We start from the raw sequence: 13160 nt of genomic DNA, 5'->3' as shown, positions 1-13160 counted from the left end.
TGTTATGATTAATGCAGTCAAATGCTTTGCTGAAATCGCCAAAAATGCCCAATGTTAGAAGTTTATTTTCAATGTTTTGCAAAATTAGTTCTTTTTGTTTAAGTAGCGCAGATTCCCTACATAAGCCTTGTCTAAAACCAAATTGGGAATCTGTAAAAAGGCGATTATCATTAAAGTAAATTTCCAAACGCTTAAGCAAAATTTTTTCTAGTGGTTTCGAGAAAATTGGCAGAATCGATATTGGTCGATAGTTGCCCATGTCTTGTGTCGTCCCAGATTTATGGATAACAATCACTTTGGCTAGCTTTAGTCTGTCTGGGAAGGCAGATGAAGATATCGATAGGTTAAATATATACGATAAGTGAGGTGCAAGAAGGTCAGCTACAAATTTTATTGGTTTTACTGACAGACCCTCTGCGTCAAGGCTGGAGCTATTCTTCAAGGCCATTAGTGTAGCAAAAACTTCGAATGGATGCGTAGGGTGGAGAAAAAAGGAGTCAGGTGTCTGTACAGAAATTAGGCAGGTAGCATCTTTGTTGTAGTCTGTTTTAGGGAGACCAATAAAATGTTTGTTAAAGCTATCCGCTAGTTCAGTACCCATTAAGGTTTCACCGTTCATTGTAAGACCTCCTATAGAATTGGAGGGCTTGGGCATGTTAAGGCATGCGTTTATTGTTTTCCAAACTAATTTTGCATCACAGCGGCCGTCTTTCTCAAATATATTCGTATAATATTCCTTGCGCGCCTCACGCAACTCGCTGTTTAATTTATTTCTGAACTGTTTGAAGGCAGTCAGGTCGGCCAAATCTCGGCTGGATAAAAATTTTTGAAACATCTTGTCTTTCTTTTTTATCTGTTTATAAAGAGACGGCGTAATCTATGGTTTTCTCATTTTTTTAGATTGGCGCTTTGTGGACCACGGGAAACATGCATCATACATTTCACGAAATTTATTTATAAATATATTGTACGCTTTATCTGCACTGTTATTAGTATAAATTTCGGACCAGTCAGCACTGTTTATCATTTCTCTGACTTTATTAAGATTTGTGTCATTAATTGACTGATAGGTAGTATGGGCTTTTCTAGTGAAAGTTGAAAGTTTTTGTACAACCGACACAAAAATTGGACAGCGGTCGCTAAGGTCGGACGACAATGTACCAGCGTATTCGACAGTAGTGTCTGCATTCACGACGTATAAATCTATAGTTGTCTGGCTGGAAGCCGTAATTCTTGTGGGAGACACTATTACGTTTGTAAAACCATTGGATTCAATTGTGTTGGCAAGACTAAGTGACGTGTAATTATCTTCAGCTATATTTATATTGAAATCGCCACCCATGACCACTATATAATGGTTACTAGAACAGAATTCTAGAAATTTGTTTACATAATTGAGAAACTGGTCACTGTTCCCGCTCGGGGGCCTATACACTACCGATAAGATTTGATGGTTATGACGTAATGTGAGAATTTCATAGTCATTTGTTATGACTGAAAATTCATCAACAAGCTCGAATGCGTAACAAGATTTAATATAAACTGCCAGGCCGCCCCCGCGAGTCCCTCTGTTCAAGAAAAAGCGCGAGAATGATTCCATCAAAATGAGATCATTTTCTTGTGCGCACCATGTTTCCGTAAACATAAAACAATCAAAAGATACCGGAAGATTATGTATCATCTGATCTAGTTGTTCGTGTTTATGCCTCATTGAGTGAATGTTTAAATGCAACGCTGAGAACAAGCCTTTCTTTTTCATACTAGATCCCAGTTCACAGGGGCAAACACGTTCAAAATACCGATTGACTGTCACCAAGAAATGATAAGAAGAATAAAGTACGTGACCATACGGAAAATAGTTGGCAAACGCAACTTGTATAACTGCAAGGCCGAGTTCTTGCTGACATATGCAGATGTCTCTGGTACAGTAACAATAACCACGTGGGACTGTCAATTTGTACGATATAAACTTGGGCAATCAAACTGGATGCTTCATCACGACTGAAACTGCTTAGTGCCACAACCTTAAGCACAGGGACACAACAACGTAATATGACGCAATTCTTTTTGGCTATAATATACTTACAAGGGATGTACGAGGGTATGACAAAACTTCTACAGAATAAACATGTTGCACTGCAAGTGCGCTTGGTTTCAGAAGCATAGACATGCGACATGTTTACAAACGTTACCATTACTGAGCCAGTGACACCTTTTGCTTTAGTCACTATCTGATGACGCAGTGAGCCTCGCAATGTCCTATCTGCATGCAATTCTGATTGTGGGCGTATCGTCGGTTTGACGAGCAAAGATTTTACCATTGCGCACCCAAACATGCTTCCATTTGGCTTGGCGCTTCTGCGCAGTTGCCTCACCCAGAATGCGCTTGAGTTCAGGGCAAAGGTGTTCATTAACAAAAATTCGCATGTCAGAATCAAAACCAATGTCAGAGCATACCAATTTTGCAGCGCGCGCTTTCTGAAGAAAAGCGTCACGGACCTGCCTCCGATTGAACTGCACAAGTACATATTTTACTGCCGAGTTTGCTGTCGGGACGCGGTGAATTACGTCAATGTCAGTTGGCAAAATAGAGGCATTCACTTTTGCTGCAATTCTACCTATTACCTCGGTTAGGTTCTCTGGCATGTTGCAAGGAACACCTTTAATTTCAACGTTTGTGTTTCGAGAGTATTGTTCAGTATGGAGGAGACGACTTTCATGAGCTTTCAACTGCTGTGCAAGGTCACTGCACCGACTTTCATGTTGAACGTTCGCCTCTTTCAGTTCTTTATTCTCCACTTTCATTCTATCATACTCTTTACTAATGAACGTCAGGCTGTTCTTCACCTCCCTCATATCTTTCCGTAAATCTCTCTCAAATGTATCTCTAAAATCTTTGAACTCTGCATGGAGTTCATGTTTCAATTCCTCGAAAAGAGCCCTCATTTCTTTAGACATTGCAATGCAAAATACACCGTGGCAGCAGCAGCAACAGCAGGAAACCAAACGAAAAAATAAATTCAGTAAAACAGAGCAGCACAGACCTGCGTGGAAGAAGCACACGATTGTGAGTACGTCGTCGCTGTTTTCCGTTGCCGCTGCTGCCAAAATGTATGCTGCCAAATGTATCGTCATATATCAGTAAGAACATGCAGGCACGAAAACGGGAAAATCAAGGACTGCAGAAACGTAGGCATCGTTCAGACCATGAATATCCTACAATGGTTCAGACACACTGGCTTAAAGTACGGAACACCGGATAAACTTTATCGCTTCATTGCGTGATAAGCCGCGCGAATAAGAATGTCCTAACGAGAAGTTCACTGGACTCGGTAGCATTAGCAGGCTTTGTACCAGCAGCACCACTGCCCACTGCATGAAAGGAAGCGTCTGTCTGTACACTACGAACACTTCCATTCACGGTTTATCCACATCATCATCATTATCATCAGCCTGGTTACGCCCACTGCAAGGCAAAGGCCTCTCCCATACTTCTCCAACGACCCCGGTCATGTACTAATTGTGGCAATGTCGTCCCTGCAAACTTCTTAATCTCATCCGCCCACCTAACTTTCTGCCGCCCCCTGCTACGCTTCCCTTCCCTTGGAATCCAGTCCGTAATCATTAGTGACCATCGGTTATCTTCCCTCCTCATTACATGTCCTGCCCATGCCCATTTCTTTTTCTTGATTTCAACTAAGATGTCATTAACTCGTGTTTGTTCCCTCACCCAATCTGCTCTTTTCTTATTTCTTAACGTTACACCCATCATTCTTCTTTTCATAGCTCGTTGCGTCGTCCTCAATTTGAGTAGAACCCTTTTCGTAAGCCTCCAGGTTTCTGCCCCGTAGGTGAGTACTGGTAAGACACAGCTGTTATACACTTTTCTCTTGAGGGATAATGGCAACCTGCTGTTCATGATCTGAGAATGCCTGCCAAATGCACCCCAGCCCATTCTTATTCTTCTGATTATTTCTGTCTCATGATCCGGATCTGCCGTCACTACCTACCCTAAGTAGGTGTATTCCCTTACCACTTCCAGTGCCTCGCTACCCATTGTAAATTGCTGTTCTCTTCCTAGACTGTTAAACATTACTTTAGTTTTCTGCAGATTAATTTTTAGACCCACTCTTCTGCTTTGCCTCTCCAGGTCAGTGAGCATGCATTGCAATTGGTCCCCTGGGTTACTAAGCAAGGCAATATCATCAGCGAATCGCAAGTTACTAAGGTATTCTCCATTAACTTTTATCCCCAGTTCTTCCCAATCCAGGTCTATGAATACCTCCTGTAAACACGCTGTGAATAACATTGGAGAGATCGTATCTCCTTGCCTGACACCTTTCTTTATTGGGATCTTGTTGCTTTCTTTATGGAGGACTACGGTGGCTGTGGAGCCGCTATAGATATCTTTCAGTATTTTTACATACGGCTCGTCTACACCCTGATTCCGTAATGCCTCCATGACTGCTGAGGTTTCGACAGAATCAAACGCTTTCTCGTAATCAATGAAAGCTATATATAAGCGTTGGTTATATTCTGCATATTTCTCTATCACCTGATTGATAGTGTGAGGTGATAGAGAAATGTGCAGAATATATCCACACACACAGCTTTATCCTCACGCACACACAAAAAGGAGTTACCGTAGTGTCGATGAAGTCAAATAGAACACACACTGTTGTGCCATTACCACAAGCCCGGATTCCGAATCTGCAAGATGCAGAATTTATCCTGCGAGCGCCCTTTGGACAAACCCGGGGCTGCGCCGAAAGGCACAGCGCCCTAATTCTCCCTTGACAAGTCAAGAGGCTGAGCCGTCAGGCAGTTGTGTCCTGCGGAGAAGCATCGGCGGGCAACATGTTCAAACGTGTCGCCAAGTGCCAGACAGCCCGGCGCCGTACCTCCCCTTGCCTGGAGGTCACCGCGCCCGCCAACTTTGAACGGGGTGGCCAGCGCGGTCGCTGGTTGGACCTCTCGGACGACCGTCGAGTGCTCACTTTGTATTGGGCCGTTTGAGTGACAATGGTTTCTGGGGGCTTATAAGCCGGGGCGCGCCGCCTGGAAAACCGCATCCGCCGACCCACCGGGAGCCAGTGCCGCTCTCGACGGGAGTGAGATGTGTCACGCGTTTTCGCCGGACGTCGCCGTGCGGGAACAGTCGCGTTTGCTGTGAGCTCTCGGCCCCAGTGCCGATCCCTTCATGTCCTGTATAATGACCTGTATATAGTGTATAAAGTCCCTTTTGTTATTCTCACCGACGCCTGACTCGGAGTCTTCGCTACCAACGCTCTGTCACGAAACGGGTGACGAGCGCTACGGGACCACCTCAAAGTCGTAATAGTGGTGGCACTGGTGCAAAGTCGTAACAGTGGTGGCAGCGGTGGGATGTCGTAACAACACATAGTCAACACTACGTGCTCGATTAATCGCAAGGCGAAGTTGAATGATGCTGACAGCCGACGAAGCATATAATGCGCGTAAATGCGCGTCGACCGAGCTGCCGCGATATTTCGACGTAGGGTTGTTGACCGGTAGTTTCTTTTTGTTTGTTTTTACTTTTTTTTTCTCCCCAATCCAGCGACTCCATCTTCTCTCTCCACCTCAAGTGTGCGCCGAAAACCGTCTCCCGTGAAAACCATGGAGGAAGGAAAAAGTTAGGAGGGAGCATCGTGCTACGCGATTGATTGAACTAGTCGGGCCAACACGTGATCGCACGTCAAAGTGCGCAGTTGGTTTTAGTGTTCCCGCTCTACAAGCAGAGCATGGAGGAAGAAAAAGGTAGGAGGGAGCATTGCGTCACGTACGCAGCCAGCCTTGGCAAGCGAACGCTCTGCGAAGCCACCGTGGCGGCCCAACGCGTCACCTCTCGCGTCGAGAACACGGAGAAAATTCGAGATTTTCCGAGGCGTTTGGTTACCGGTAGTTTTTATTCGGTGCGCGCTCGGCCGGCAGCTGCTAGCTGCTCAGATGGAGGCCTCCGTGGCTGCTCTGCCTGCATCTCTGGTCGCATTTTTCTTGCATGCTTGTTCCGCTTCGGTCGCTTCCTGCAAGGCACGTGTTCCGCACTTTGGGCGAGTTGTGAGAGGCTCCCAATACAACGTCAGCGCATTTAGGCTGCAGGTATACTTCGGCCGAAGTAAACAGACCATAAGCGATATGTATTTGCAACATTTTTGCCGAGGCCCGTGTGTACTTTGCCCTGTTATGCGAGCTTTATTGATTTGCATTGTCGCTGGATCAGTGGCATCTTACGATGAGGGTTTGCATGCATGCGATTGATCGCATTGCGGGAGCGGAGTCATCTTTGCAGGCCAAACGCGGTGGAGCTTATTGCCTCAGATGACGCTGACTCCCGCAAGAAGCGGTGAGTTGCATTTGCTACGTACGTGCTATGATGTTCTCTCGTGAAACGCGGTGCGTTGTCAATTATCTGCTCCCATGAAAAGCAGCAACTAATGCAAACAGCGCTTGTTCCAGCTTTTGCCGTTTGAGACTGATATACGGCCAGGTCATGCGGTCTCCGCTATGTTCCCAAGCACTGGCCCTGTTTCGAACACTGCGTACTGCAAACACGAGTAAGAGCTTGGTTATCGGACGCATACGATCTTATTACAAAAAATTATGGGGTTTTACGGCCAAAATCACGATCACATTATGAGGCACGCCGCAATGGAGGACTCCGGAATAATTTGGGCCACCCGGAGTTCTTTAACGTGCACCTAAATCTAAGCATACGGGTGCTTTCGCATTTCGCCCCCGTCGAAATGCGGCCGCCGTTGTAGGGATTCGATCCCGCTATCTCGTGCTTAGCAGCCCAACACCATAGCCACTAAGCAACCACGGCGGGTAAAACATAACATGTATCGCCGAACGAAAGATAAAGGTGCACTCCAACTCCAACTAAACTTTGCTTTATCCCTCACACGAGAACTGACCAGCTTACAAAACAGTTTTTAGCCTCCCGTTATAAGTGAACGATATGCGTGCTTAGCTTCTGAAATGACAGCAGACATTACTATGCAATTTACTGCAACACGAACCGCAGCGCACGCTTGCCGAAAAGCAGTCAGCAGTGTAGCAACGCCGCGCACCTTTCGGAGAGGCCTGCAACATTTGCCTTCAACTTCCGACACGCTTGTGAGGCATTCTCTCTGATGCGGCTCGCCGAATTAACGAACACGCATAGCGCAACACTGCATTTCGACGCCACAATCCAGAAACTTGAGCGCGGAAGTATGCGGAAGTATGCGAAAGTGCCGCGGTGGATGCACGTTTCTGTTTATTTGAAGAGCTTCAAATGATTTCGAATGTGTATCGGGAAAAAAAAATTAACCGGGAGTACTAAAACTTACCGCGCGCTCTGACTTTTTTATCACGTGCTGGGCCGCCACAACGGATTCGATCGCGTTGCGGCATGCTCCCTCCTTTTATTTCCTTCCTCCATGAAGCAGAGCCACGGCAGGACAGACGAACAAGCGCGCACCGAATCGTCTCAGCAAATCTCGATTCTTGTTCCATGATCTCACGAAACATTCATGTGAGCGATCACCAGCATGAGACGTTCATTTGAGGGATCGCCAGTTTGAGGGCGCGAGTAAAAGTGAACGCGAGAGTGAAAATCTGGGGGCTTTTGCTCCTTGAATATCTGACTCGGCCTGGGCACTACGGAGGAGGTTTCTTAGTGCATGTTGTATGCGTTTGTCCCCTAGGCATGCCGGCATTGCGGAGTGGGGTCGAGTTTGTTTACGCTCCGACGCTGGCTGCCTGCGCGGTGATGCAGTGGGCACGGACGCCCCCTTTGGTGATCGCTGCGTCTGAAGGTGCGTAGGACAGACTTTCTTGCGCTTGCGGTGCTGAGTCAGTCATGCCGGATTAAACCTTTCTTGCCCCTTACGGCGGTCTACATCAAAAAAAGCATCAGTGATTTTTCCGGAGGAGCAGTAGGGGCCGTAGCTAGTAGAGGCCCGGCCTGCTCTCCTCGAGCAGTATATACGCTCTTGGCACGCTTTTCATATGCTGCTGTCCACGACTTTTCAGGAGCCTTTTTGAGTGGACCCCTTTGAGTGAAATAAGCGCACAGCGTCTTTGCGTCGCAAAGCGTGAGAGACGCAAAGCGTGAGGCTTTGCGTCTCGCCCACGTTAGGTTAGGTTAATTAGGTTTAGATGACCTTAGGTTAGGTTACGTTAGCGCAAAAAGTGGCGCGGCGTATTCTCACAGCAGTTACGCCGTGCGGATTTTTGTCTTTGTGTGTCTGCCACGTTAGGTTAGGTTAGGTTAGCGTAATAGGCGTTAAGGCCCAACCACACGCGGTGAATCGTGCGCGCCTGGCTGCGCGTCACGCGTCTGCGAGGCCGTACGCGCCTGTCCTACGCGTCTAGAGAGGGCAGACGCGCAGGAAACGCGCGCGTCAAGGGCGTCATTTTGAGCGTACGCGACGGAAGTGGCAGCTTGTACACCGACGTCACGTGGGCCGCATGTACACTTCCGGCGGTTCGGAAAGGTTGTTGAAGTTTCAGAATCGTGCGGAGACGCCGGGAGTCGCCGGTGTCGATAGAGCACAGAGGCTATGGAGGCGATCAACAACGAAGCGCTGATCGCCTGCGTTGAGGCTCGACCTGCGCTTTGATAGCAGGCGAAACACAAGCGCCACTAGAGCAAGCACTTGACGAGGTGGTCGTGGATCGTCATGCCCAACGCTGCCGAACAGGTGAGTGCTCGGAATTTTATACGGGCGTCGTAGCGGAGCAGCTAGTTTCAATCGCGATCGAGCCCGATCGGGGTCGGATTTTGTGATCACGATTGCCTGTACCGCGCAATCTGCGTAGAACCGATCGTGATCGAGAAATTTGATCGCGCTCGATCGCCATCGAAAGCCTAGCTGTGTGGCACTGGTATAAGCTGCCTCTCTCATCAGCCGACTCGCAGATGTCGAAAACGCGTCTCATCTGTGCAGATGACGTTATCACAGCGCTGCAGAAGTGATGGAAGTCCCTGGGGAATAAATTTCGGCGCCTGAGAAGACGTTTCAGAAAGAAAAGAGCCGCGCCGCGCCAGTCGACATTCACGACGACGTCATCTGGCTGTTTTTCGACCAGATGATGTTTCTGCGCTACACAATGGAGTGTAGACCGTAGGTGATCTGGAAGTTTCCATCTTAGTCGGCGTATTAAAAATGAAACACGGAATTTTAGTGCATTCCCTTTACCACGTTTACCGGCGATGCCGTATGTTTGTATTATAGCTGGCAATGCACCGCACTTATGGGAATCGACTCAAAATTGTGCTTACACAAGCAAGTCGACGCACAGTATGCATTATATTCAGCTTTGTCTAATTGGCAATAAAATATTTGTGCTGCATCGCCGCTCCGATTATCGCATATTTCGTTAAATGTGATCCGGTAAGGGGACATACAAGCAGTACAAGAATAGCTTTGTATATTTATTTATTTAGGTACCCACAAAGCCAGTTTGGCTTTGCAGTGGGGAGCAGAGAAAGCAGAAATACAGGTACAAAATAACAAGTAAAATAGCACTTAAAAACCTAACAATAAAGCATAAGACAGAAGTACAGAGAATATCACATACAAATTAGCAGGATGAATAAAAACAAAAGGGCTTGCATGATGCACACACAAAAACAAAACACAAAACATGCAAGTAGTTGTTTTCTTTTATTCTGTGCACTGATCCTAGAAGGCAGCGTGCAAGTCAATGGCCAGTATTTAACTGAGTATTGAATGTTGCTACATTCACGTGTACCTTGGGCACTTCAATGCACAGTTTTAATTTTGCATTTTGTTGCTTGCCAGCAGTGTGCAAATCGGTGCTTCATCACAGACCCTCAAATATTACCTAGCTTGCTTAGGGATTCATTCAGTGTCATCATGCTGTAGGAATAAATGCGCCATAGTACTGACGACATTGTCAGCTGTGTAATTGATAATGCTTTTTGTGTCTGCTCAGCAGTGTCCTTACCTAATTATCAGCCTGCGGTTATTCTGCAGATCCCAGGTGCTGTGGTTACTGGTTTAAGCGAAGCTTTCACGATGTTTGTGGAGAACGCTGTTTCTGCTTAGCAAAATTTCCAAGGAAGGACTAAATGATCCAGTTTAACACATTCACACTGTGCAAAAAATTATTATTGAAATTTTACATGCCAAAACCACGATCTAGTTACATTATTTTAATTGGTGTTTGCATTACGTCCAGTACCGGTCACTCGTGCAACACAGTAGCCAGTAGTCAGCTGGGATGACAATGGTTCAACGACTACATTAATATCAGTATGAGGCGAGCTATTTGGCAAGACAGTGGGAGCAGCGGTAGGAAAGTCCAGAGAAGAGGCAAAAAAAGCTTGGCTGTAAGAAACCTTCTGGAAGGGTTTGCTCGCTAAGGTCAGCTTTGCTGGGCCAAAACACCCTTTACAAGGCAGATGGCAAGAAGACAAACATTATTAGATGTAACTTCCTAAATACAAACAACAAATGCACTGACTACTATGTACACAGCTTCACACTGTGTTTAGACGTACATTCAGTTAAGAAAAACAGCTTAGAATGAGATGAAGTTTACAAACAAGTGAAAGGAAAACAAAGTTACAAGCCAAGAACGTTTCAAGTAGAAAAACTAGAACAGGAGAGAGCCTTATGCTAAAGCAAGACCTAACAGTACCACTACTCTATGTTTAGAAAGTGCAAGCATAGGTCTTTCAACATGAAATTTATTAAGTGGTTTTACTGAGTAAATGTAGTGGAATGCTTCCTGCTAATTATTTCAAAACTGAAACATTCCAAATATCATGCACTGTTTTGAGTAGAAGTAATCACTAGGCTTTAGGCATGCAGATCTCGTAAGAACTGCTTAAATGCATCACAAGCAAAAACAGAAAAAGATACAAAAGCTACACTTACGCGCATGCAGAAACTGTTCATTCTGGTTGTGTAGGCAAGCCACTTTTGTCCCTACAAAACTGATTCAGAGCTTCAGTGTACTCTAATAAAATCACACACTAAAACAAATGTGGACGGATTTGAGCCTTCATATATTTTTGCATCCAGACTGGCACATTATTTACACATTGACAGTATGTGCAAACCTTATTACGCTCACATGCAGGATGTCCGCCAACCTTCCACCAGTGCCCCCATCGAGTGAGGAGGGAAGTGCTGCAGACATCTTAACAAAAAATGTGCCAGTTTTCCGATCTGGCAACACTTGAAGTGCCATCACCGTCAAGTGAAGAGTCACAAGCGCCAGCATCGACTGTCTTCGGCGTCGCATGAGTCTGTGGAGTCTCAGGACATTTCGAATCTCTTGAATCACCGATGTTTCAAGAAGTTCTGGTTCCTGAGGATTCTGAGGCACACCACAGCAGTCCGCAGTCAGAAGCATCGCTGGCTTCAGCAGGCAGTCGTAGGCTGGATACGTTAGGAAGCATTGCTTCTGAAGCAAAGTCAAGGGGGAGGAAAAGGAAAAAGAAAGATTAGAGTCAGTTAATATTGGAGGAATCAGGCAATGTTTCAAGTGCAATCAAAAGATGCAAACCACAGGACGACCTCGAACTTTTGCCGTCTCTCTGCTCAAACACATTAGAGAGGTCAGTGAGGATACGCATCTCGACTTGAAAATTAAATTGATGCAAGTAGGAGAGTTATTCAAAGATTAATGTTTTTTAATGTATACTTTTTGTATAATAAAGCCAAGAGACAATGAAACAAAAGGAAATCATTGATGAATTTAATTACTTTATATCGAAATGGAAAAATAAGGAGGAAAATGAAAGTATATGAAAAGGTAGCTTCCCACTAATGGGAGACGAACCCACAACCTTTGAATTATGCTTGCATTGCTTTACCAGTAGAGCTGCAGCAATGGCTATCCCTCTGCAAACTTTCTTGGGCCTGTATGTGCATGTACTAGATCTCACCCTGGTAGTGTTAGCCAGTGCTACTCGTGCAAGAACACTCCAAGAGCCTAATCTAGTACACATAAACATTCTATGAAATTGATGGTGGAATAGCCTCCAGCTCAATTGGTTTTGGTTTTATCTCCCACCAGTGGCAAGTTATATTTTGTCCACTTTCATTTCCCTTCTCCTTGTGATGTTGACATTACAAATAAAATGACAGTTATTTTCCTTTATGCTTTATATACGTTTCCTTGTCTGTTGTTGTCATGTCAAAGCCCCTCAGCTCTTCTTTTTTGTTCATTTTACATTGTGTTGTATCCATATTTTTGTGTGGTATTCAAGAAATTCATAAAGTTGATATCTGTGGGCCTGGTTGGTTGGCCATTGCTGCTGTAGAGATGTGTGAACATGTTTTAGCAACACACCTACGATAAAGAAGCACTGACTTGCAACTAAAGGTTTGTTGTTGCAAGACAGATGTTTATCGCTTTCATCTGTGTTTACTCATTCAGCCTGTCTTGCAGCAATGAACCTTTTTGAGTTCACCACCTGTGCATGTAGAGTTTGTGCATGCATGTAGAGATGCCTGTACATGCCTGTAAATAAAAAGAAATGTAATGAACCTTCAACCAGACCCCATTGAAAATTTCGGCTATATGCTGCAAGTTGTAAAGCCTGTCGGGGCGTTCTAGCAGCGCAAGCATTTTTCAAATTGTTTTATTATTATTAGAAGAGGTAGCAGAAAGGGAAAAGTCTTGCCACCACATATCCAGGAGGCGAGGTTCACTGCCAACATAGACAACCTCTACCTCTCCCACAACTATCATCCACAAGCCACATTCCTTGCATTTTTTTTTTCTTTGTGTTCAGTGGCTCAGTTCCAGAGTTGGTTTTGCATATTCTGCATTGGATGTTTGGCCAAAGTCTTTGTACGTAATCAGTGACATTGAAGGCAGTGTGTAAATGAGACATTTATACGTATGACCCTGCTGCTCTGGCAGGAAGCAGGGCTACCTGACGGGAGCCGTGAACAGCATGTGAGCTTTAAAAAATTTCTTAAGCTGAAGAAAATGTAAGAAATTTCTGCGGCTGTCGTGCTGTTCTGCAGTTGTTTAATACTTTGCAGGCACGATCGCCACTATATGACTTACACACCACTGCAGAGTCTAGCCGCCTCAATCCCCACACAGTAAGTCAAGGCAACGTCTTTTATGTCTTACCGGCATGCCAAGTAGCTTGAATGCAAGTT

The 13160-nt window shown here is 45.4% G+C and overlaps 1 long non-coding RNA gene across 1 annotated transcript; it reads left to right on the top strand.

Moving 5' to 3' along the window:
* The first annotated feature begins 8494 nt into the window (after window positions 1-8494).
* LOC126545454 (uncharacterized) lies at window positions 8495-12151 on the top strand. The gene is made up of 2 exons (XR_008615200.2): window positions 8495-8708; window positions 11119-12151. It is a non-coding gene; the product is annotated as an uncharacterized lncRNA (long non-coding RNA).
* Window positions 12152-13160: the final 1009 nt, after the last annotated feature.

This window comes from Dermacentor andersoni, chromosome 1 (genome assembly GCF_023375885.2).
Source record: "Dermacentor andersoni chromosome 1, qqDerAnde1_hic_scaffold, whole genome shotgun sequence".
NCBI classification, from domain to species: Eukaryota; Metazoa; Arthropoda; class Arachnida; order Ixodida; family Ixodidae; genus Dermacentor; species Dermacentor andersoni.
Note: the sequence above shows the minus strand (reverse complement) of the source record. Positions and strands in the feature narration are given on the sequence as shown.